The sequence below is a fragment of the Protopterus annectens genome, chromosome 5.part1, assembly GCF_019279795.1.
Source record: "Protopterus annectens isolate FY-2018-M chromosome 5.part1, PAN1.0, whole genome shotgun sequence".
Lineage (NCBI taxonomy): Eukaryota > Metazoa > Chordata > Ceratodontiformes > Protopteridae > Protopterus > Protopterus annectens.
Window position 1 is genome coordinate 486,847,501 of NC_056736.1, and position 27,500 is coordinate 486,875,000.

A 27,500-nucleotide genomic window follows, 5' to 3' on the forward strand; every position below is an offset into this window, starting at 1 on the left:
GTGACATTAATGAATCAGTCTTTATTTGAACACATTAGTTTCCCGCTAAAAAACATTCCAACCTCTCAGGTGTAAACAAAACCATTTGAATGACATTCACAATTACCTCATTAAAAATTTAAAGCTCCCTTAGCTTACATACCAAAAATAACTTTTTTATATAAAGTCTTAAACATTAAAAACTTGTCCCTATTAAAAACTTAATTTCAATGATACATTGTTAAAAAGCTTAAGTTAAAAACATGTTGAATAACATAGTTTAAAAACATTGTTTAAAAAACATAATATGCTGATTTAAAATATGCATTTGCTGTGTTACATTAAGAAGTGTTCAAGCTCCCTCTTGTGGCCAAACATATGCACCACTATTAAACACATTGAAAAGAAAAAAAGAAAAAAGATATTCTAACATTTTTTTCTTTTACAATTTAGCAGCTCTCATTTTTTAACAAAGATTTAATAGAGATGGTCTCATTTAGGACAGGGGGAGATGCTGCCTCCAGTGTCAATTGCTACCACATTTCTTTGTATTCAATCCTCTCCTCCCAAAGGCCTCCTCTGATGTCTTTTTTCACCCCCTCAAGGACAAAAAAGGAGAATTTTGCCTCTCTACATTCCATGCTATGTTTGTACATGGCATTGGTTTATTTCTTATTCTTGGTGTCATTTAAATGTTCGTAGATCCTTCTTTTTTAGTTTTCTTTCTGTTTTTCCTATATAGAAGGACCCACAAACCTCACATGTAACCAAATAAACTAATCCAAAAGATTCACAATTAAAAAATCCATTGATTGTCAGTAATCTACCTCTACTACTTAAATAAATTTCACTTTTATTTATTACATATTTGCACTGACTACACCGTCCACATCTAAAAGTGCCTATTCTTTGTCTGTTGTTTTCTGTAACATTCTCTAGCAAGTTTTTTAGATTTATTGAATTACTATACACAAATCGTATATCACTCGATGGAAGCCCTTTTAGGTCTGTAATATTTATGAACCTTGACCATTATTTTTCAATAATTTTCCTAATGTGTGAGGTACTCGCATTAAATTCCAAAACCGTGGCCTGGTTGAAATCTTTAGTATGCTGATTTCCATTATCAAATTCTTTAGTGTTATTTTTGTCATTTGTGTCTCCTAAAATCAGTTTAAAGCGTGAGTCCCTTTTTAAGCTCCTTTTTTTCCTCAACTCTTTTAGCATTTCCTCAGGGTAACCTCTTTCCCTAAACATCTTAGTGAGGAAATCTATCTCATTATTAAATTCACATTCCTCTGGTGTCATTCGGCTTCCTCTGACAAATTGCCCTTTCACTATGTTTTTCTTACAGTGAAACAGGTGGGCACTATTAAAGTGTAAAAAAGAATTTGTGTATGTATTTTTTCTGAATACCTTTGAATGGAAACACCCTTCCTTTTTGTATATTTCTACATCTAGGTATTGAAGGGTGTCATTCTTTATATTCCATGTGAAATCAAGAAAAGTTGTGGAATTTTTCATCATTTCCATGAATTCTGCAATGACTTTGGTATCTCCTATCCAGAAAATACATATGTCGCCCAGAAAACGCTTGTAAAGATGTCAGCAGGTATTGAAAGGAGAGTTCAGAATGAATTTCTCCTCCCATGTAGCCAGCACAAGGTTCTCATACATGGGGGTGCAAGCCGCCCCCATTGCTACTCCCTTAATCTGGTGGTAAAATTCTCCCTGAAAAAACAAATAGTTGTGCTTCGATACTAAGTCCATAAGCTGTAAACATGTCAACCTTTCTTCATTATTAATTTCAGTATCCTCATATAGTATTTCTTCTAACATTTTAACCCTTCTAAATGTGGAATACTAGAAAAGAGATCTATTACAGCAATAGTAATAAATGTAGTATTTGAAACTTCAAAATTTCTATTTCCTTTAACAGGTCCCAAGAATCCTTAAGAATATTTTTCTTTTTAAGCCATATTTTCTTCAATTTCTTGTCAATGTATTTGGCTAAAGGTAAAGTTTTGAACCGTCTGCAGAAATTATTAATCTCAATGGGAGATTTCTCTCATTTTTGTGGGTGTTAGGTATTCCAAATACTGATGGAATTCTAGGTTTCTGTATTGTTAAGTAACCATATGTTTTTTGATCTATTAGTCCTTACAACAAAATGTCCTTCAGAATAATATCTATTTTGCTATAACCAACGTTAATTTCATTTCTTGACACAATAGTGTATCTCGTAGTGTCCTTTAACATGTCATTCATTTTCCCTTCATGTAACATGTTGTCCATAAGCACCATTCCACCCCCCTTATCAGGTTTCATAACCCTTGTTTCTTTGTCCCTTCTTAAGTTGTTTAATACTTATTTTTCTTTTTCACTTAAATTTCCTTTGAAGTGAATGTGCTGATACTTTTCCCTGATTTCTTTCTCTATAACTTTTTCCAAATTTCTTAATTGGGGATGTAACGGGGGGTTAGTAATGCTCCGTTTATGTAAATCATTTAAGTTAGTATTATTTTCATGATTAACAAGCAAACCTAAATTAATTTTCCTAAAAAAAGTTTTAAGATCCATAAGTGTCCTTGCCACATCTCCTTTTTTCCTAGGAATATATTTAAGCCCTTTTGAAAATAAAGTAAAATGTTCCTGTTCCAATTTTAAAGAGCTGAAATTATAGATAGTAAAATTGTTGAAAGAACTTTTGTATTCTCCTATTTCATTCACCATATGTGCAGAGGTGGGGGGGGGGGACTTGTATATGCTCTTCTCCATTTAATATCTGTCCTTCTTCCCACATCTCCATTGAAAATTCTGATTCTGGTTATAACTCTGTTTGTAATTCGGGTGTTGATAATTGTAATCACCCTTATTCTTTATTCTTTCTGATCTACGCAAAGGCCTTTCTTCCTCAAACTCATCCAGGTCATTAATATTTTCCCCAACTCTTGTAGTTTCTCTATTGTTTCCAGTGAAGTTTTTATGTCCATAATCCCCCTTAAAAACATGCTGGTTATGTGGTTTAGAGTAACTTGTGTTATTCTGATATTCATGAATATCTTTTTCTAGCTTTCTAGTTTCCTAATGTTTCTATTAACTAAATCAACACATTTAGCATCTATGCTATCTTTTATTTTATAGTATTTGACTTTTTCTTCTTCAATACTGAATATTAAATCTTCCCTAATACATTTATCTAGTACTTTTATTTGTTTATTTAATTCATCCTTTACCCTTTCATTTTCCTTGATCATAAGTCTCAAGACATCAATTCCACATCTATTAAACAATTCTAATAAATCCTTGTGATAGTCACTCCCTTCTAATACATTGTTAGGGAACTTGTAAACTCTTAAGCCCTTAGGCACCACTTCTTTTAAAACACAGTGTTTTAAATATGCATTCTCAATTTCTAAGTTTCTAAATTTCATCATATACTTTGATAACATATCAAGTTTATTACTGTAAGACTCATTGACTTCAAGTAGTTGATTAAAATTGTCACAAAATGTATTTGTAAAGCTAACCTGAAGCCAGCTCTCAGTCCAATGTCTTGGTTACCAACCGCTCCTGCATACGAACATGTGTTCTGTCCTGGTGGTATTACTACACAGGAACCACCTTCTCCATTGTCAGAACCATTAATTTCTTTTAAAACTGCAGGAGTGTCAGTAAAATCCTGTTCATTGTTTCCAGCATTCATTTTCCGCCATTACGTTGGCTTTGGGGAAGTTTTACTGTGCCTGTCTCTGTCCCTGCTTCACGCCCCTTCTGACAGGCACCATAAGCTCAATCAATTGGGAATGTTTTTTAGCGGGAAACTAATGTGTTGAAATAAAGACTGATTCAGAAATGTCACTATCTGAAGAAGTTACAGCTACTGTGACGGAAAATGTGTAGGAGATTTTCTGCGTTTATGCTTTTCATTGAGTTGTTTTGCAAGTTGGAATAAAAGCACAACAGAACGCTTCGTTTTCCCTGGATGGCTTTTTCATTTCATTAAACTATAAATAATGTCACTACTCTCACCAGGAATAAACACTTCAATGAGCTATAAAAATATGACAGCGCTGTTACCCGAGGTAATAAAAATAGCCAGCAGGGTTTCAAATAAAGTTTCTTTTTTCAGACACTATATTATGTTTCTAATAAAACACTTAAAACTTTACAGTTTAGCAGTGAGCACAGATAAACATGGGAACATACTGAAAGACATGACATTGCATCAGAAAAACTTAGATAAAGTTAAGTCTTAGTTTAACTAAAGAGTGGGACACTAATTTGATAGATGCATAAGAAGGCACAATGATAATAAAGGTCAGTTCCCTGTCCTTTCTCCTGTTAACCTAGTGAGCTTGGGCATTCTGAGGCAGTGTAACAACTGCCTCATGTATATAGAGACAACCCTCTCCTCTTACCTCCCAACACTCAGACTTGTGAGAGATGCACTTATTTATCCAGATTGGAAACCATGCACTCTCAAGCCAAGACCATAAAAGTTGGTCAAGAGGAGAAGGTCAACGCCTGTACCACACCACATGCAACACATAGCCTCCAGAAGACCCACCATCACAGCTCTCACATAAAGACACAAACCATACACCCACCTTTATGGAGGATCTCAATAGAAATCTACCCAAGCAACAGAGACCTCCAAGGCAGAAGTACACTCGACCACCACAACACTCGATACAGTGGCACACTGATGTCCCACTCACTAGGTTGAATAAGGAGAAGGTAACCATCAGCTGTCTATTAGGTGCTAGAATCCGACACATAACACATGCACTCAGGTCACATAACAACTAGTACAAGTATGACTCTGTCACTGTTCATGTGGGTGTGAATGACCTGAGACACACTTCCCTGGACTACATGAAAAGACACATGGAGGATCTCTTGGATTATGTGGCCCAGGCAGGTATTACCCTAGCCCTAAACAGTATCCTACCATCGCCCAGAATGATACTGCAGTACAAGCAGAAAATGATTGACTTCAACAATTGGCTAAGTTTGTAGTGTCATTCTAAGGGAATCCAGTATCTGTCTTCTTGGGATGACATGATTGACAGACCTTGATGTTTTGACAGAGATGGCCTGCATCTGTCACCCCTGGGCTTCCGGATACTGGCTAAGGCTCTTGCCACCCCAATAATGCGATGTGATGTTCCAAAGACCAAATTGCCACCATCAGCTATAAATAATTGCAATCTGTGGGTCGTGCTGTTCAATGCTAGATGTCTAAATGTCAAGAAGCACTTGCTCAAAGCACTCCTCAAAATGGAGAACATCGACATTTTTGCTGTAATGGAAATCTGGATTAAATCAGCAGAAAGCACCCCTGCACTACCAGACTATAACTCATTCCACACCTTTTGACCCTAGAACATGGTCCAAAGCTCCAAAGGTGGTGATTCTCCATATTCATAAAGGATATGCACACCTCCAGACTAGTAGTCCAGCATAACGCATCTGAGATACTTCAGGTACAACTAACATTAGGTAAGATGGAGATCCAGGTCATAGCCTGCTATAAGTCCCCAACCATGTCCCAAGACTCTCACTCCACATTTCTAAGCACCCTGGAAACTATTAGGGTCCAATCCAACACTCTCATACTAGGTAACTTCAACTACCCCTCCATCAACTGGGAAAACTACTCATGCACCAATACACTGGCCCAACACTTTCTGGAATTCATCAATTCCAATGCCCTGGATGAGCTAATTCTTACCCCCATTAGAGGAAGCAACATTCTTGACCTAGTTATTACTAACATGGGCAACCATTGCTTTACACCAATAGTCAATTCATCCCTGGTTAGATACGACCACAAACGAATCACCATGGAAATCCACATCTCACCCACACCCCCAGCAAAGGTAACTACCATGAAAAACTTCTCCAAAGCTGACATTGGGTTCCTAAAAACAGAGGCGGCTAACTTCATGACACCCATGTCAAAGGAAAATAGATGCATGACTGCCTAATCATACACCGATGCACTGTACGAACACGTACATAAATGCATGGACCTAGCTATACCCAACAGAACCAAGACAATCTCTTCCAAAAAAAGGAAGCCAAACTGGTAGTCTCCTGCAATTAATAAACTCTACAACAGAAGGAAGAAACTGTTGCAGAAAAAGGTGAAGTCCCAAGAATGAAAAAACTCCCTTATTCACCTCAACATAAATTTGAGATCCCTCATCAAAATCTCTAAAGCTAGCTATGAAGGCAGAATTGTGGCAGACACTAAAAACAACCACAAAGCCTTCTATAGTTACATCAAAAATCTCCCTGGCAATACCCAGGTTTACTGGACAATGGTACCTCCTATACTGAGCAATAGATATAGCTAACATACTGCCCTACATATTCAGTGCCAACTTTACCCCCCAAAGGATCAATCACAATACCAGAAGAATGCCAGGCACCCAGCATTACTGCAGCATAGGTTAAAGCTGCATTGTCAAAACCATGGCCTTAAGCTTAATGCCAAAAAATGCGTCATCATCCCCTTTGGAAAAAAACTCAGTTTCCACTAATTACCACATTGATGGAGCCCACTAAACACTGAAGGAGTTATAAGAGATCTGGGGACACAGGTTGACAGCAACTTCTCCTTTAACCACCATATTGCCGCTGTGGTCAGAAAGTCCTTCTATGGGGCACATCTCATTACCAAGGGTTTTGCATCCAGGAAGAAAGAGGTCATCATCTCTCTCTACACTTCCCACATTAGGCCTGTCATTGAGTAAAATGCCCCATTTGGCATGTAGCTCACTAGACACATGCAACAGCTGGAAAGGCCACAAAAGTGCCTCATGAAGAGGATCCTAGGCCTTAAGCACATGTCCTACATGGACAGACTCAAAAAACTCCAGCTATTCTCTGTCTCATATTGTCTACTAAGAGGCGATCTCTGATTGACTTGACACAGCTCTGTTAGAAATGCTACATCTAAAGAAATCCCAATCCCTCTGCGCCAAAGGCTCCAGAGACCTCACCTCATTACCACAATCAGCAGAACATGCTGAAGGGACAGGTTCATAACCCAGAGACTGCCTATGCTCTGGAATCGACTTCCCATACATGTCAAACAGAGCACCTCAATGGCCCTCTTCAAGATAAAGCGTGATGAGTGGATGGGAAATAGAAAGTTCACCCCGGGGATCACTCCAGTGGCTCTACTTGATACAGGCACTGGGAACTAACGTCGGGCGGCATGACGCCAGGACACTTCTATGGGCTAGGCTTGTAAAGGCTCCACGGCCATTAGCCTAGTGCAGATCTATGAACCTATGAAATTCACATTTGTGCAAAAAAGCAAATTTAGTGCTAGCAGCCTCCGAAATTATTAAATTAAGAAAGATAATATTGTGGATCGAACCCTCTGTGTGAAGGAACTTTACCCTCCATAAAGACTACAGCCCTGAATGGGTTGTGTGCATGTTGTTTTGCACTTTTTTTCCTTCAAAATTGCAAGCACAATGTTGTTTTCCACAATGGCAACCTCAATTATTTAACATGCATGTGTGTATGTGTGTGTGTGGGGGGGTGGCACTGTACATGGTCCTGATCTTCAAAACAACTACCATGAAGATATAAATCCAGGCAACATATTCTGCTTAGCTTTCTGGCCAGATCACTTACTAACACTAATGAAATTAAATGGCATTATAATAATGGTACTTATATTCTGCATTTAATAAGATGGCAATTGCAGCTTAATGTCTGTAAGTGGAAATTATGTACAGTGATTTCATAGGACAATATATTTTACAACATAATTAGCTTTTTTCATATATATGTTTTGGGTATTTTAATGTTACCTGACAAATTAAATATACTGTTTCAAACATCAGTGTGCTGTGAGTCTGTACAATGGGAAGTATTTTAACATAGCCAAAAGGAATATACATTATATTCGGCTATCCTGACAAAACTAGATCTTCAAATAGCTGTACTTTGCAATACTAGGACACTTTTCTAATGAACAGACTTTGTGCTTTAATATCCCAAGTGAAGACAAGTATGCTGAGTTTGCTTCACAAGTCTTTAGGCTCTGAAATATTTTTAATGTAATATATGCCATTGGGAGGCACAACCCACAGCTGGGAAGGTTTCCCAAACCCATTACTCAAAGAAAATTAAACTTGTGTTATAATCTATGCTACAGGCTTTCCTACCAAGTCCCCATTTTTCCAAGTAGAACTCAATGATTTTAGAATATACACCTATACTAATTTTAGTAGCAGGACCTCTGCTTTATTAATTCTGTCTGAACTGTATGAGAAGATTTAGTTCCCATGACTTAAAGCAATAACATTTCCATTAAAAATAATTTCATACTTATAAAGTAATAAGATCTTTGCTGTAGTATTCCACATCATCAACATATTTGTGACATCTTTGTTCTCCACAGAATACAGAAGGTTGCCGAACCCAGTTGCTCTTTACTTACATAACTTAGAAAAACAAAAGAAAGAGAGCATACCCAAGCTGTTTTCCTCCCTCCAACATGCTGCTTAATATGTAACATAATTGTTTAAACCATCATTGAGGTCATAACTTCCAAAACTACATTTTCCAGGACTTTTACAATGTGCAGACATTTTTAAAGTGAAATTTGTGAAACACCATTAACCTGCTCAGTGAACAGTATGAGTACTTAATTATTTGTATGTGTCCACTATCCAGTGATTTTCATTTAGCTAAGACCTTGCTAGTATCCCAACAATGGTGGTGTATTAATATACTTCTAACCCTCTAATGTGTGCAGGGGGTAGATGACCTTTATCACTGTGAGGACTACAATGCTGTTATCAATGCAGGTATAAACTCCTATGCATTTCCAATGAGAACAGTGTCTTAAGCAGTTTTTTGGCCAAACCACATCACATGGCAACAACCCTTGTAGCACAGACTCTCCCCCAAGGATTATGACATTGAATGACCCTGGACCACTCTTTCTCTGTCCCAGGATGGACATATCCATGCCTGCCAATTTTGTTAATCCTCCCAGCCACCAACTGATCTTGGGTTATCTGAGCCACAGTCTAAGTCTTATAGTTGTGCCACCAGAGCTTGCTAAATACATCTCTATTTGAAAAGTGTACAGGAAATAAAATAATATCCATTTCAAAAGTCTAAATTTCTATCCTGCTTCACACAGCATGGTTGCATTCTCATACAGCCTTTGTAAACTGCAAGGATTCAGAAGTACGCATGCATCGTTGACAGAAAAGAATCCCATATCTGTCAAGTTATTCCATTATTAAAATTCGTCCAAGTTTCATGGAAACATAAAACATGCATAAAGGGAATGATAAGTTTCTGTAGGGACCCAAATCTTCCGTTCCCCTATCTGAAATTTGGTTGGTTTCTCATTCCACAGCTCACTTATTATACAGTTTTCACCCAAGCCCACTGCAGCTTAGAGAAAGGCCGACCAGTTACCCCCCCCCCCCACAAACACACACACACACAAAAAAGTATCCTGCTCTTTCCCTAACATGCCTCAAACTTGAAGTAGCCATTATCAACTACCACATAATCTTTCATACATTTCTACACTAGGTTGAGAGCAAATAAACACAAGGAAGCAAGTCATCAAGCAGCCATGTTTGAGAAAATAAAACTGAGCAAATAGGTATCACTCATGTAAATAGAAACTATGATAAGAGGGGATTTGCCAGGCTCCTTTTTGAAATGTCAGGACTTGCACTACTAAGTATTTTAAGGTCACCTTTTGCACTACTTGATTTGTGGTGGAAGCCACCCACACCGCAGTGCTTTATATACTGTCTCTGAGACTGCCATATCTCAGTGAAAAGGGAGAATTCTACGAAATAGCAATCTCATACTTAATGTATGTAAGTCAAGATTTTTTGATCATTCAGTCTCCACATTCAGGAACAAAGCATTCTGAGTCTCAACATTTCAAATGGTTTCTAGTTGGACAAGGACATCTTTTAAATAACAAGAAAAGCTTTCCATTGACATAGGTTCATGGGTAGGTACTCGGCTATCTGCCCTAGGGCATTTATAAGCCTAGCCAGAATGTGTTGGCTTTCACCTCCCTTTTAGACTAGATTCCTGAGCCTCTGTCCAGCAGGGCCATAGAAGTGATCCCAGGAGTAAATTTACGATTTCCCATCCACTCATCAAGATTTCTCTTAAAGAGGGTCAGCGAGGGGCTCTGCCTAACATGGACTGGGATTCTATTCCAGAGCAAGGGAAGCCTGTGGGATATGAATCTATTCCTCCAGCATGCCCTATTTATTGTGCTAAGGTTTAAATCCCTGGAGCGTGTAGCTCTAATGGATTTGGTTTTCTTGAGGTGGAGCATATCCAATAATTCCGGGTTAGACATGGCCTTGTACCTTGTACGACAGGCAGAGATCGCCTCTGAGTAGGTGGTAAGCAAGTGAGTAGAGCTAGAGTTTCTTTAGTCGAGTTGCATAGGCATCTGTCTGAGGCCCTTGATCCTCTTGGTGAGGTATTTTTGAGGTCTCTCCAGCTGTTGCAGGTGTCGGGTAAGGTACATCACAAATGGGGCATTGTACTCAATTAAGGGCCTAATGAGCGATGAGTAGAGGGGCACAATGGCCTCTCTTGATCTAGATGTGAACCCTTTTGTGATTAGGTGAGCTATATAGAAGGTACTTCTAACCACTTTGGCAATGTGATTGTCAAAGGAGAGGTCACTATCTACTCGGGTCCCCAGATCCCTAATTACTTATTTTGTACTTTGTGGATTACCTCCTATGTAGTTGTTTGTGGGCACTTTGTTTTTCCCAAAGGGGATGACTATGCACTTTTTGGCATTTATCTTGAGGCCGTGGTTCTGACACCAGGTATCCATTTCCATAAGGCCCTTCTGGAGGATGCTTGTGTCAGCTGGCGAGTCGATTATGGCTCCCAGTTTGCAATCATCTGTGAATGTGGTAAGCCACAGTCCTCCCATGTTTGCCTGTACCTCAGAGAAGTATATACCGAACAAGAGGGGTCCCAGGACTGAGCCCTGTGGGACGCCACTTGTAACCGGTTTAGAGTCGGACATGGCACCTGCGACTCTGACCATGTGAGTTCTATCCCTGAGCCAGTTTGCAACCCATCTTGTGGCATATGGGTCAATATTTAAGCTGGTAAGCTTATTTATGTTGCCAGAGTGGGGTATTGTGTCAAAGGCCTTTGCGAGGTCCAGGTAGGCTGTGTGGACTACCTTTCCCTCATCTATGGCTTTGGTTACTATTTCAAAGAAGTCAACTAGGTTTAAGACGCAACATCTGCCTTTAACAAAGCCGAATTGGGTAGGGTCCAGTGTTTGGAGGTTCCCAATGTCTTTGTTTATGAGATCCATGATGATGCACTCCATAGCCTTGCAGACCAGGCTAGTCAGGCTTATAGGATGATAGTTCCCGGGATCCATTGTGGCGCCACCTTTGTGGAGTGGGATCACTGTTGCTGTATGCCATTCTTTGTGTACATAACCTGTGGTAAGGCTGAGTTGGAACAGTGAATTTATGTGAGGGTTTAGTTCATTTTGGAGCTCGTATAAGACATAGCCCAGGATACCATCCAGTCCCATTGATGCTGTGTTTTTTACTTTGGAGAGGACTGCTGGTGAATACATTTGCTGTGGTGACACACATACAAATTTCCAGCTTCTTGCTATAAAGCTCATTGGGCAAGAGTGAATAGAACCGTAATCCTGGATTCTCCAAATGTAATGGTCATATATTAATTTCAGATAAAGGTGACATTGAGTTGCTTACCAGATTAGCTGGCATTTTCTACTAACCACTGTGTGTGTGTGCACTGGAACATAGGGTGGTACATTTGCGCCTACATTTTGCATTCAGTAAAGACACATTCAGGACTTGTTTTATGGTACAGTCTATTCCTATCCAAGAAATGTGAGAAACTATTTTCAGTGCAATAGTGATTAACATACTACTGCGTGGTTGTACAGTGTCAGTGGCAAAATAGGTAGCCCATTTAACTTTGATGAAAAAGGCTGCAGGTTCTATTCCCACAACAGGAAGATCAATTACTGATAATGCAGTGCAGCATAAGGTGATGTGCTGTTTTCCTGAGTGTGTTATCCTTTGGATAAGACATACAACTGAGGTCCCATCTGCCTGAGTTGGTGGTAGCTCTGGTGGATATAAACAATCCCACTGCACTTATCAAAAAGAGTAGGGCTCCTTTATTTAACACACCATAAAGAACAGTATTTGCATATTTACATTATTTAGAAAATCATATATATATATATATATATATATATATATATATTGTAGAAACCACCAAGCCCAAAGGAATATATGCAGAAACCACAAAAACCAAAAACTGAGCAAGTGGGCGTATGGAGACAAAGCGTACAAAAAATATAGAAAAAACGCCAAGTGCAGAGCAGCAAATGGTTATATGAAACCACCTCCGTAAAACAGATGCTACAAACTTATTAACAGATCCAATGCTGGCAAGGCTCCAAAGAATAGTTATAACTGTTGTCACGATCCAATCTCCGTGTTGAAAATACTACGGAGCTGTAGCCCACTTCAATTACTGCAAAGATGGTTGAAGACTGTAGATAAACACTGTAGATAAGTGCTGATAACAAATCCAAGGAATAAAAACGATAACCATGCGGTTCAGAAGTTTTAATTGTGAGCGCTTTCACGGCTCATACAAGCCGCTTCATCAGACAAACAACAAAGCGCTACTAAAGCGCCAAATTTAAAATAAAACAAACGACACATGATGCACATCAATTTCCGTTCGGAGAGTAAATACATTTCAATAAAGCATTATAAAAATATAAAATCAACACTTGCAAACAACTTTAAAACATCTGCTCTAAGATAAAGTAGAAGCATGGTATGTAACATCAGACTAACTACGCACTATCAATGAAGTGCGTAGTATAGCATCAGAATGTAAATATATACACTCAGATAGAAACCAGCACTCATAAAATGATATGGGGCGATCCAAATGAGAACATGACTAAAACATAAGCTAATACAAAACTAAGCAAAGACAACAACAAAACAATAGCTGAAACAAATCCTAGCGTATTAGAATGGAGATAAGACTAAAACCAAACAATGCAGACAATTGGGTGCCCATAAACTAAGTAAAATGATAAAAATCCAAATACAAATCTATTGTAATTAACCAAACAGTCTAAACACATAGTACTAAACCAAATATATCATCAACGATCCACATATACTCTTTTACAAAAGGTTTGTGGATGACCTGCAGTTTTTATGGGGAGGTACAACAGACCAGCTAAGTATGTTCTACAATAATATGAATCTAAGTAGCTCATTTTTGAAATTTACCATGAACTACAACATGGAATGTATTGATTTTCTGGACGTAACTCTGTTTAAGACCAATGAAGGCATTAATACAAGGTTACACCGGAAATCCTGTTATAAACATTCGTTTCTTCGTAGAGACAGTATGCACCCCCCGCATATATTCAAGAACATTATAAAGGGACAGGCCATGAGGATATCCAGGCTGTCTACCAGACATGATGACTATGAGGAGGGGTTGAGTGAGCTACGTGAAGGGCTATTAAGCCGAGCCTATTCTGAGGAGGAAATTCAGACTGTGTATAGACAAATGCATGATCTGAGACAATCTAGAGCCAAACCTTATTTGTTGGGTGGGGAATGTAGAAGATCCACTGATTGCTCTGATAATAGATCTATGGGGTTTGTCATGCCATATGGAGTAGGCCACAGTAAGCTGAAGTATCTGCTTAGTAAACACTGGAACATCCTTACTGCAGATGAGAATATCACCAGAATAGTGGGATATACCCCTTCTTTTGTTTTCAGTAACATGCTTAATCTAAAGAGACTATTGTGTAACAGCAGTGATACAAGAGTACATGTAAGAACAGGATTTGAAAGGACAGCCAAATGTGGAAAGTGTGCACAATGTAAGTTCATAGATGAATCTCATTATTATAGGCATCCAGTATCAGGTCATCTTTGGACATTGAATCAAAACAGTGACTGTAACACCAGGAACATTGTTTACATCGCACATTGCACTTATTGTTTTTCGTTCTATGTGGGCAAAACCAACAGGTCCCTTAGAGAAAGAATAAGGGACCATGGTTATTGCCTAGCTAGGAAGCAAGAATGTAGTGCTCTATCCAAACATACCATTAGGGAGGGTATGATGCACACATTTTTATTCCAAGTGCTCCAAGTAATAGAACCGAGTCCGAGATTGGGCAATATGGTCAATCTCACTGAACAAGCTGAATTAAGGTGGATATGTAGGCTAGCAGCCCATAGGGATAAAGGCCTGAATGAAGTTCTATCAATAAAACCTCACCTGAAGGCTAGATCCTTGAGATGACCTATGTGTGGTTTAAAGTATTGGTCCTGGTATATGTGCACATGACTAATGAGGTCATCATATTTCTGTTTTGCATGTATTGTTCAACACTATACTCAATGTTATATATTTCATATTCACTGCAGCCCCCTCATATGTACATGCCATCATAATTCTAGGTGGACACCTTTTGATGTCTACCTCCCCATAGCATTTTGTCAAATTACCATTTCACATCAGTGGTCGTTTAGGCTTACATCCACCTGCTTAGTCTCATATTGCTTATATAGTTCGTCATCATTTTGTGTCTAGCTTCCAGACAGCTTTATATTTGGTTTAGTACTATGTGTTTAGACTGTTTGGTTAATTACAATAGATTTGTATTTGGATTTTTATCATTTTACTTAGTTTATGGGCACCCAATTGTCTGCATTGTTTGGTTTTAGTCTTATCTCCATTCTAATACGCTAGGATTTGTTTCAGCTATTGTTTTGTTGTTGTCTTTGCTTAGTTTTGTATTAGCTTATGTTTTAGTCATGTTCTCATTTGGATCGCCCCATATCATTTTATGAGTGCTGGTTTCTATCTGAGTGTATATATTTACATTCTGATGCTATACTACGCACTTCATTGATAGTGCGTAGTTAGTCTGATGTTACATACCATGCTTCTACTTTATCTTAGAGCAGATGTTTTAAAGTTGTTTGCAAGTGTTGATTTTATATTTTTATAATGCTTTTTTGAAATGTATTCACTCTCCGTAACCGGAAATTGATGTGCATCATGTGTTGTTTGTTTTATTTTAAATTTGGCGCTTTAGTAGCGCTTTGTTGTTTGTCTGATGAAGCGGCTTGTATGAGCCGTGAAAGCGCTCACAATTAAACTTCTGAACCGCATGGTTATCGTCTTTATTCCTTGGATTTGTTATCAGCACTTATCTACAGTGTTTATCTACAGTCTTCAACCATCTTTGCAGTAATTGAAGTGGGTTACAGCTCCGTAGTATTTTCAACACGGAGATTGGATCGTGACAACAGTTATAATTATTCTTTGGAGCCTTGCCAGCATTGGATCTGTTAATAAGTTTGTAGCATCTGTTTTACGGAGGTGGTTTCATATAACCATTTGCTGCTCTGCACTTGGCGTGTTTTCTCCATATTTTTTGTACGCTTTGTCTCCATACGCCCACTTGCTCAGTTTTTGGTTTTTGTGGTTTCTGCATATATATATATATATATATATATATATATATATAGCGAGAGAGAGAGAGAGAGATACACACACACACACACACACACACACGCACACACACACACACACACACACACACACACAGACACACACACACAAACACACACACACACACATTTTTTTTACTATTTATTATTTTTATTATAACATCCTCATTGTTTTTCTTCCATAATTGGTCAGCACTTCTTCCACAATCATAATCTAATTTTAGCACTATAACTGCCAAAATCTATTTCTATTAATCAACATTTAATTCAGTCTTTTATTTCAACCAACCCATATTACATAAAATAAATTCTTATATACCATTCTCACATATTCTTTCTTCTTGTTCTTGTTCCAAAGACATGCATCTGGAGCATTTCTCCCTGGGCCTCCGCTGAAAACAGGCTCTGTAGAACCTAGTCGGACATTCCCGGTCAACAAATGTTAAATAAATAAAAAATAAATAAAATAAAAGTCTTGTTCTTGTAATATGCATACATTATCATATTCATATCCATATTATGTCATTAATCATATCAAAAATATATACATATATTTACACACCTTTCTCCAGAGTTTCCCTGTTTTACTTCTCAAAAAAATATTCTCTGTTGTCTCCTCATCCCCACAAAATATGCAATTTCTTTCAGCTTTCTTTTTATATGGTATATTTCCCTTTTCTGGCAACTTAACAGTCTCCATAGGAAATCCTGACACTCTACTATCTTGATACACAAATTTTAATTACTTTAATGGCTATAATCACTTATCCTAATACATTTCCTCATGGATTTACATAATAATGATATTGTTTTATCACATTATTATACCACAACTTTCTATCTTTCTGTATATCATCACATTTTATTTTCCATGTTAGTAATTTTCTTAATATTTGTTTATTTTTTTTCATTTACATGTTTTTCTCATTTTCTTATACTCATCCTCTCCCAATACATTTTGTGCTTATATTTAAACATTCTCACTATTAATTTCTCATTCTCTTACTGTATTCACTATAAAAACTCTATACAAGTTTAAAAAGTCAAAATAAACATCTGGGATTAGTAACACCAATCACCCTTCATCTTCACTCATATAGAGCACACATTATTTTCACTTGCTTTAATCCTGAACCTGCATTTTAAAGAAAACACAAACTTCACAATTTCCTTTTCTTTTCTTTTTTTTTTTTGGGGGGGGGGGGATCATTTAAACATTTTATATATACATGTGTTATTTTCCCATTAATACAGACTTCATCCAATAAATCTTTTTCCTGAATGTTAATCTATAGGTCCTGCACAGAAGACATACTTCTTTTATTTCTTTTTTTTTCATACCATTGCATTATAATTTTCTCAAATTTTATCCCTTCATTGACTGAAAAATACTCAGACCCAATTTTCACCACATCACCCAAACACTTACTGTTAACTTTATTCAATGTCATTCCCCTTTCCTTTAAATGTCCATTTAGAAAAATGAATACCTCTCTCATCCATATTTTCTTACTAGCAACTACAACTGTATTATCTGCGTATGTCAAAGCTACTGGAATGACTACTTCCTTTTGCATCACATATCTAGCATCATTCATTTTCTAAGTTACTTCACTCACTATTGCAGTCATTACCAGTGCTAACAATATTCTACATATGGTGTATCCTGGTCTTATACCACACTCCATGCATATTTCTTTACTCAGCCACCTGTTCACTAATGCTCTAACTTGTGTTTTGATATGCTGACATATACATACAGTCTCCTAATTCTATTATCTATCCCATACTTCTCCATAACATCTCACAAATCATCTTGTCCTACTGTATCAAATGCCTTGTTAATATAACTTACTATATATGTTTCAAATCCTCCCTTTTAGTTATCATCCACAATTTCTCTCAGAATCAATAGCAATTCTTAACATGCCTTCTCTTTTATACCATATATACTTTCTTCCATAATATCCCTTATCCTTCTACAATTTCTTCTCTGTATTATTCTCGCAAAAAATGTATAATCTGTGTTATTTAGGGTGATGGGTCCATTTTTATTTCATTCCTCTCTTCTTTCATCTGTATAATTTTTAATATCCTATTACATAACTCTTTATAAATAAACCCTTCCTTCAACCGTTCATTTGGTACATTTACAAAATATTCTCTTTCTCAATTCATTATCTTCTTGCACGTTCAATACCCTATAAAAGCTGGGTATCATACTGAACCAACATTCACTTTCCAAAGTACTTCAACCAATTCACTAATAGTAATTTATTTTTCAAAGTCCTGCTTAAAGGAAAACTCTGCCCTCTCCTACAGTTTAACTCATTATTTAGGTTTCTTTCCTTTCTACAGTATGATTCCAACATTGTGTAGGTATCAGCAATCTGCTTGTACTTTTTAAAACATTCCTTGCATTGCAGTCAATGGAAGGAAAAACCTATGTACTTTTTTTGAGCTCAACTTCTCATATACTTTGCAGAAGAATATGTCTCCACCTGCACAACATATCCTAGACACAGTTAAATCTGTAGTTTACCTGTCAGGTACTTCTGTCAATCTTAGATGGACAATTAATCTTGCTAATGTCAAGAACACAGCAGCTGATATAAAAAAAAGACAGGAAGCTATGGAACTGTTTCCACTGTTTTTATTGCAAAGAGGAGGATAACTTAACACTCACCTTTCACAGCAAAACAAAGCAATTAGATCAGTCAAGGGTTTAAAGGCAATTGTCAACCCTTTTGAAAAATGTACATAAGAAGCAACACAGTATTGAAATGCTAAGCTTTAAATGTTGGTTAATTATAACAGTTTATATGTTAAGATAACTTAAATGTAGTATCAAAGATTTCTGTGAAATTTAGAGAAAAGTCAGAAAATATTTTTTTCTTGTACCAACACATTTACCATTTTAAAGCTCACCCCCCCACCTCCCCACACACAGAACAGAACTGCAGAAAGAGAGACAACTGGCAACCCTACCAACTAGATGCACTAATACTGTTCATAAAAAGATCTTTTAGGCTTTTTTGTGATATCCTTCCAGAGGGGAATGCATATTTGATATGTGCAGATCCATGATAAGAGATCCCCCCTGACTTTGAATCAGTCCTTATTAGAGTGCACGATTTGTAGTCCACAAAGGAAATGTGACCATTGATAGCAACCATAATATACAGCTGAATTTACTTTAACATATGTTTACTATTTGCTTTTGTATTCAAAACATTAAAAAAAGCAAATCAGAAATACTTAACTGTGTTTGAATGCACGCACACACACACACACACACACACACACACACACACACACACACACACACACACACGCACACACGTGTGTGTGTGTTTGTGTGTGTTTATGTGTAAACACACATATACCATTACAGAAAATTTCCATTTTGATTTGTTTATGTTGAAAGGCCATACAGGCATATAATCTAGTTCTCCATTTTAAACACAGACACACACACACACACACACACACACACACACACACACACACACACACACACACACACACAAAGACTCACACTTTTGTACACGTACTTTATACACACATGCATATGCACAAACAGATACACATGCACATACTATATATATATATATATATATATATATATGTGTGTGTGTGTGTGTATATATATATATATAGATATAGATATATATATATATATATATAATATATATATATATGTGTATATATATATATATATATATATATATATATATATATATATATGTATATATATATATATATATATATATATATATATATATACATATATACATACACACACACACACACACACACACACACATATATATATATATATATATATGTATATATATATATATATATATATATATAGATAGATATATAGGTGTGTGTGTGTGTGTGTGTGTGTGCATTAGTTATAATAAGCAGCATAGTAGAGTTAAACATTATTAAGGCATACATTGTAGTAAATGTTGCTTAATGTTTTATTGGTCAGTGTCACACATTGGCTATGTGTTGCACATGTAATCTTAGCCAATGTCTTTATGTCAGTATTTTTTTTCTTTGTATTCCTAAGTGTGTTTAATATTTGTTATTATCTTTGCTAATATAAGCCAAGTCATGGCTGAAAAGGGTCCTGAGGCCAGTTCACTTTCCTGGTTACCAAAGTATAAATAAATATGAAAGAGTAAAAAAGGAGAGTGAACATGAGAGAAATAATTAAGGAACTAGTAAAGCACATTTTAATTCTGCATTATTCATGAGAGAGAAAAAAATTAGGCTTTGGGATGTAGCAGACAGATTTAGTTTGGAGTCCTACTTGTAACTTTAAAATGTACAGCAGTGACCATTTACTGCAGTGAGAGTTTTTACACCATAGCATGAGAGTGTGGGTGAAGGTCTGTCAGTTCTTTTAGAACATTAAAACATCCCATTACAAAAGCCTGCTTTTTACCTACTTTCTTTTGCTGGAAGAAGCTAACAGCTATTTATAGACTAGACCAAACTCTGACAGACAAATAAATGAGGTTCAGTCAGGGAAACACAGAAGTAACTCTGTTACAGAAGGTATGTTTAGAAGACAGTTCTTCACAGTCCTGTCATTTTATCTCAATAGCATGAGGAAAACAGCATCACTTCGTAATGTCTAGCATGAGTAATATAAAGAGGACCTGAAATGTATTCTGGGAAGAAGGAATAAAAGCAAGAAAACAAGATCACATTACCAAGGCAGGCCCCTTCATCCTCCATCTTGAGGGAAACACATTCAAATTGTAAAAGAAGCACATGGAGTGATTTTAAGGCATTAAAATAGCTCCAAAAACAAATATACAATGAAAAATGTTTTTTTTAAGTTATAAGGTGCATTTTTCCTTTAACTTATTCTGGAATTATTTTTACTTTCTGTTATCTCATATTTTCCTTCTTTTTACTCTTATCATACCTCCCAACCGCTTAGTGCAAGAAATATGAGCAAAGCCTAATAAAATGGGGGACAAAGGGCCCAAAACAGGGATAGATTTTAAATATTGCTCTTACAAACTTAGAAGATTGCTAAAGTAACAGGATTTATGTTAACATATATTTTCTGAGGGATTTAAAGTGTGAAACTCAGATACATATCAGTATTTGGTGACTTCAGTCCTCAGATTATCCCAGTGATTTTCCAGAAAACCACACATTTTATGAAGACCAGACCAAAAATATAAGTCAAAATGTGGACATTTGAGAGGGTATGACGCTTGTACATATTTTACACATGCTGTACTACAATGGTAATAATTTACTCATGTGTTTTTATTTATCTCTCCTTTTATATTTTCATTTCCCTCATTATGCTTATATCCTCCTTTGCTATTTCATCCAAATATCTGGATTCCTCCTCCATTCTCCTTTGTTAATAATCTCTACATAAACAGTAATGCATTATTTTTTTTCTAGATTTTTTTAATATATTTTTTCCACATCATAATACTTTAGTGTGTTATTATCTAAATTCTCTAGTAGATTTCTACACATTTTCCTGTACTATACTTTCTCTTCCTTTGCCAATGGCAAAACAATTTTTTATATTTCTTTTTAAATGCAATCCACTATTCAGACCAGTTTTATAGACATCCTTCCATAACATCAGCACTTCCTACGCTCCAATTTTATCACATAGTTCATTATTTATTTATTTATTTTTTATTTCCTATTTTAATATACTCCCTTTCTTCCCCTCACCTCCCTCCATGTTGCTAAAGGGTCTGAAAGACCTATTGCAACTGTACTATTATCAGGTCTATATTACCAACTCGAATTAACTGAAACGTGAATACCGTTTTATCGACACATATGTGTGGAACTCACAGCTAAGTGAAAGGACACATCACCGATTTTTTTCCTAGGGAAAAAAATTGGTTGGTTGTTGTGATTTTTACCCTTTTCCCCATTGTAGTGTGATCTCAGAGTTAGTCTATTTAGTTAGGGGGTGTGGGGGGCAAAGCCCCCCACTTTATAATGTTTGTACTGGTGTATCATGTGGAGTTGGCATACCGATTTTTTTCCCTAGGAAAAAAAATTGGTGATGTGGACATTTGCTTACCTGTGCATTTGACATGTGTCATTGAAATGGTATTCGCATTTCAGTTCATTTGAGTTGGTAATATAGACCCTTATTATCTGCTATCCTCAAGTGTCCTGATAATATAAAACAATCAATTTCAGATCCAATTGGCTCCCTTCTTTAAGTCCATTGACGTTTGTCCCACACAACTAATTTACCACATTTTATCACTTTCTATATTTTTTACATCTTTCCCTTTCTTTTTACATTTTCCCAATAAATAAATATTAAAGTCCCCTGCAAATGTAATTTTCTTGTTAACCAGCACATAGTCCAATATTTGATGAAGCAGATTCTCACTTCCCTTGCTAATTATGAATGCATATAATGCTACGATTCTATAAATATCTTTTCTCCACCTTATATCCGCAACAATTAACCTTCCCACCCTTACCAATATTACATCTAGTATTTTCACAGTTTTTTTACACAACACATGCACTTCAGAACAACATTTACTTCTTAAGCTCTGTATTATATTTACAGCCCAGAATTTTTCTGTTTGTAGCCATTCTTCAGTTGTCAGGAATCTTGCATCCTGTAACAGAATAACACGCACATCACATTTCGCACACCATTCTAGTATTCCTGTTCTTCATACAATGTTAATAATATTGTTCACATTTACTGAAACATTTAACGTGGATTTTTTATAATTTTCATTTTCTTATTTTCACTCTTCTCTCAGTTAAATATTTTCCTGGGTTTATACACAAATAATCCTTGATCCTCATCTAGTGACGTATGGGTTAAATCCAAGTTGGGTGAGGCTGAGTGAAATATTGCTTCAAAAACTTTGGCTAAGTCAAGACAGGCTGAATGTACTGTTGTGCCTTCATCCAGGGCTTTGGTGACTTTCTTGAAGAAGTCCACCGGTTTAATAAGCATGTTCTACACTTAAAGAAGATACATTGGGTTGAATAAAAAGTTTGAAGGTCACCTATGCCTTTGTTGATAAGGTCCATGATGATTATTTCTATGGCTTGGCAGATAAGGCTGGTTAGGCTTATGGGTCTATAGTATCCAGGGTCTATTGATGGACCCCCTCCCCCTCGTTCTAGAGAATTACTGTTGCTGTTTTCTTCTCTGCTGGGATAAAGCCAGTACTTAGACTATGATTGAAGAGAGTGCCAAGTGGTTCCACTGGGTCCTGTTTTAGATCATTTAGTAGGCAGCCTGGGATGTTATCTGATCTCATAGAGGCTGTGTTTTTGGCCATGGAGAGTGCAGTTATGACCTGATCTTTGGAGATACTAGGTAGAGGACTGGTGACAGGCATGCTCTGGATATGTCTGGTGGGGACAGGGGAGTGATGTTTGCACAAAATCTGTCTGATAGCAGGATGGCAATGTCCACAGCTTCAGTATGAGTGGTTCCATCCACTACTCATTCAACACAAAGCTGGACCTTCCCTTTTAGATTTCTGCATAACTAAAAGAATGCTTTGTGATTATCTTTAGCTTTGGGATGCTAGTTTAGCTTCTTAATTAGTTTTAAGGACTTTACAAGATATCTAATTTGCTTGTTCAAGCTGGGGATGATGTCCTTCCTCTGATCTAATTTGCTTGTTCAAGCTGGGGATGATGTCCTTCCTCTGCTGAGTCAGGTCCCTCTTGTTCTTAGACATTAGTTTTTTCCTCTTGCTGTATAACATATTTATGCTTGATTTCCTCCAGGGTGCCTTATTTTTTTTTGTTAGGAATATCCTCATGATAGGAGAACATGGATCACAAACTTCACACCATGGCAAGTCTAGCCACTTAACATCATATCAATATGACTCTGGGTGATTTGGTTGTGCTGACTAATGTCACCAAGTGGGCATGGGTATTTCCTGGTGATAAGTTGGTTGAGGTCTCTGCCTAATCTGAACTACACCAGCTAACAGTGGGAATGATGGGTGTATGTGCCCCTATTGGCCAGTGTATACCCTCCGTAAAACCCAGCAGCCTTGGGTCAATAAGCTACTAGCTGGCTGGTATACAGTTGCCCAGCTTGGCTACCTGGAATAACTCAGTTGAGTGAAAGCTGGACATAAAACCAATCAAAATGTCAAACATGAACTAAGAATTGTTGTAATCAGTGTAGGCTCACAGACAGGATGCATCTTGGAAGTGGATGACATGATGGTTAGGAGGAGACTGGACATCCTATGCATCCAGGATACAAGATGGAAGGGCAGTACAGCAAGCTCTAGAGTCTACTGCTCAGGAGGAATACAGGCTAGAAATGGCTTGGGAATTGTGTTGAGGGAGAAGCTTTAAAAGACCGTGAGGGATGTAATCAGAATTAGTGACAGACTCATGGCAATCAGACTCCAGCTTAATGATAGGTCAGTAATCGTATTCTCAGCCTATGACCCACAGCAGGGTTGTTATAGTGAGGAAAAGAGTACATTTAGGCAGCAGTTGCAGGACCTACTAGTTAAAGTAGGACAACATGAAAGAGAGTTGATAATGGATGACTTGAATGCACATAGAACAAACAGAACAAGATAAGAGGATGACCTAGATCCACATGGGTGGGGCAACAAAAATAAAGAAGGACAGGACTTTCTAGACTTCTGTCTGGCAAATGGCTTGATAGTAGCCAACACATGGCTCAGCAAGAGAGAGAAAGTCACAAGATTACATGCAAAGGTGGCCAACATGCACTTCAGGTAGACTCCTCCTAGTAAGAAAAGGGCACTGGGGTAGAATTAGTGATTGCAAAGTCCCCCTCAGCATACCTCTCAACTACACAGATTTTTGCTGAATGTCCAGATTTTTGCCTCATCTTTTCTGTCCATATTTTATAAAATGATGGTTTTCTGGCAAATCAATGGCAAATTATTAAAGACTTAAAGTCAGAAAATAATGGCAGACACTTGAGTTTTAGACTTAATACCCATCAGAAAATTCATGCTAACACAAAACCTGTTATTTTATCAACTTTCTAAGTTTGTGAGTAATATTTAAACATTTTCCATATGTTGGGCCTTTGTCCCCCTATTATTTATAACTTTGCCCAGATTTCATGCTCTAAGAGGTTGAGAAGTATGATCCCCAGTGAAATAAACCACTGGTTGCCACAGTCAGCAGTAAGTGGTGATCAGATAAGGCTCTAAGGCCAGCAAAGACAAAGCTGAAGACCTGCAAGTTGACTGGAGAGAAAGTACAACAGCTTTCGGAATTACTCAGGGCTCTAGCACCTCAAGAAGAAGGGGAAATAGGTGGGGTTGAAGAAAAATGGTAAAGGCTTAAAAGAGCATGTGTGAAGACTACAGAACAGATATGAGGCAGAGCCAGGTATGGAAATCAGGTACATAAGGAAATCTGGTTGTGGAATGCAGAAGTCCAGGAAATCATCAAAAGAAAGAAAGAGGGCAGGAAAAAGTGGGAATTAGAAACGACAGACCAGACTAGGAAGCAATACTGGTTGGCTAACAAAGAAGCAAAGAGCAAGGCATCAGAGATACTCTACCAGCTTCTAGAAAGTAATTCAGTAGATGGGGGCAGTGAAACTATGTCAGGTTGCAAGGCAAAGACCCGAAGATAGTCAGACACCTCTCATAAGGGATGGCAGTGACACCCTGCTAACTAGTCTTCAAGACATCCAAGAGAACCAGAAGAAGTACTTCCAGCAGCTTCTGAACGAAGACAACCCCAGAGAAGCTGTACTGCCTCAGACACAGCCATCAGTGAGAGAAGAGGAGGAGTCTACCTAGAAGAAGTAAAAACAGCACTAAGGAAAATGATATCAAGGGAAAGAAGCAGGCTCAGCTGAGGTTATAACAGATAAGATACAGGTGATGGGTGAGAGGGGAGAAATAGCTCCTGAGGGCACTCATAGCAGTGGAGTGAAAGGCATATCCAAGATGACTGGAGAATAAGCATACTAGTGCCACTGTTTAAGAATAAAGGGGGCACTCACAACTGTGGTCAGTACAGAGGTATCAAACTCCTGTCACATTGCATGAAACTTTTGCAGATGGTGACTGATAAATGAATGTGCAGAGTAGTAGAAAGTTAGATGGGAGATGAACAGTTTGGATTCAGAACAGGATGCAGCACAAGTGACCCAGTGTTTGCAGTGAGACAGCTAATTGAGAAAAAGCTAGAGATGAGGAAAGATTTCAACTAGGCATTCCTAGACTTGTAGAAAGCATATGACAAGGTCCCAAAAAAGGCTGATTTGGAAAATCCTGTGGTGGTTTGAAGTCCCAGAAACATTAGTAGAATTAGTGCAGGCTATGTACAAGAACCCAATGACTCAAGTATGAACAATGTTTGGTCACATAGAGGGGTTCCAAGTAGGAGTGGGTGTGCACCAGGGTTCAGCTCTGAGCCCACTATTGCTCATACTGGTGATGGACTACATTAGTAAAAAGGTCAGGGGAGACAGATTAACAAAGTTGCTGTATGCAGACAATGTGTCATTACAGGCTGACTCTGAGCAGGAAATTAAGCAAAGGATAGGGACTGGAATGCAAAGCTGAAGGCACACAGGATGAAACTGAGTACAGATAAGACAGTTGTAATAACAGCAAATGGTGGAGTTCAGAAAAACTGAGAATTGAGATAGAAGAGGAAAATATTGGAAGAAGCTAATAGATTCAAGTACCTGGGAGAGATGATTGAGGAGAAGAGAAGTCTGAATGAGGAGGTCAAAGCTAGAATCAGAGGGGCTGCAGCCAACTGGCACAGATGTCTGGTATAGTATGTGACAGAAGAATGCCAAAGAAGCTGAAAATAAGGTGCACAAGACAGTGGTGCAGCAAGTGCTAAAATCCTGGGCAGTAAAGGCAGAGCAGTTGAGAAAGATAGAGGTGATGAAGACGAAGTGCCTGAGATGGGCGATAGGGTGAACACTGTGAGGTAGATGAAGAAATGAGGACATAAAAGCAGAAGCCAAAGGCGTTCTAATTGCAGTAAAGATCAAACAGAACAGATTATAGTGGTTCGCACACATATAAAGAAAATCAGAAGACAATGTGGTGAAGAAGATTCGGGGCTAACAGGAAGAAGGTAAGAGGAAGCAAGGGCATTCAGCAAAGAGGTGAATGGATTGTTGAAAGAGAAGATCTGCTACAGTCAGTTCTGAGTATCAAAGAAGACAGGAGTGTGGCATTGAATAGTGAGTGATGGAGACAGTTGAAATGATACCCCGACCTCATGTAGAAAATGGGAAAAAAAAATTAGGTTGACGATTATGGTGATGATGATTCATATTGGGGTCTGTCTCAGATTCCTCCATGCATAGCCGGCCTTAGGCATAGGCCAACTAGGCGGCTGCCTAGGGCACCGCTGTAGTAGGGGCACTTTTCCAGTATTTTTTTGGTGTAGGTAGACTAGAATGGGTGCCATGGAGCCCTTTTGCCTAGGGCACCAGTTGACCTAAGGCCGCTCCTGCCTCCATGACACAAACATCTTGCTAGAGTGTCTAACACAGACAAATGACTGGTGTCAAAACCACAGATTAAAAATCAATACCAAAAAGTGCATTATAATGTATTTTGAGAAAACTGCCACCAAGGTTAATTACACCATTCATAAGACAAACTTAAGATTTTTTGTAGTTAGTGATTTTTGAACATATGTGGACAGTAATTTCATCTTTGACCAATATGTGGCCAAGGTAGTAAGAAAATCATTTTATGTTGCCCATCTTATAAGTAAAGGCATGGCATACAGGTACAAGGAAGTCATTGTCACACTTTATCGGTCCTTACCATACCTATCATTCAGTACAATAGCCATTTAGCATGTACCTGACCAGGTATATGCAACAGATGGAAATTCAGCAAAGGT